This window comes from Triticum dicoccoides, chromosome 4B (assembly GCF_002162155.2).
Source record: "Triticum dicoccoides isolate Atlit2015 ecotype Zavitan chromosome 4B, WEW_v2.0, whole genome shotgun sequence".
Lineage (NCBI taxonomy): Eukaryota > Viridiplantae > Streptophyta > Magnoliopsida > Poales > Poaceae > Triticum > Triticum dicoccoides.
Genome location: NC_041387.1, coordinates 657,237,863 through 657,238,331, shown reverse-complemented (window position 1 = coordinate 657,238,331; position 469 = coordinate 657,237,863). Strand labels below are relative to the sequence as shown.

The 469-nt window shown below is 40.5% G+C and overlaps 1 pseudogene; it reads right to left on the bottom strand.

The window, feature by feature from the left end:
* Window positions 1–262: 262 nt before the first annotated feature.
* LOC119296611 lies at window positions 263–469 on the bottom strand (annotated as a pseudogene).

Sequence of the window (469 nt, the reverse complement as noted above, 5' to 3'; positions counted from 1 at the left end):
GATGCACGTGGAGAGCTGATCAACTTGCATACTTCTTTTTGTTGCACATCTGTTTTTTCTTGGAGATTTAGTCAAGGAGATAAAACATTTTTTAGATTGAATCATTTTTTTTTGCGGGGAAAGATTGAATCATTATGGTAAACATGTTCACATGGACTTTGAGTGGGAGTCGTGTGGGTTCTATTTTATTTGGAAGTATAATTTGTCAAACACAATCATATTCCGCATGTGGCGTACACGTATATTTTAACAATGTTTTTCGTGTCTATCAGACAACCACTGGGCCACCCTGCACATGTGTGAGCCTCACAGGAACGATCCTTTATAGCCGTCGGATTTACCCATCAGATGCATCTTTACCGTTAATCACGCTCTGGCCCAGTGGTCAGAATGCATCAACCAGACTGAAGTGCTTGCCTCCTTATATGCATCGGTACGAGCCTATAGACATCACGTTCAAGTATATTTT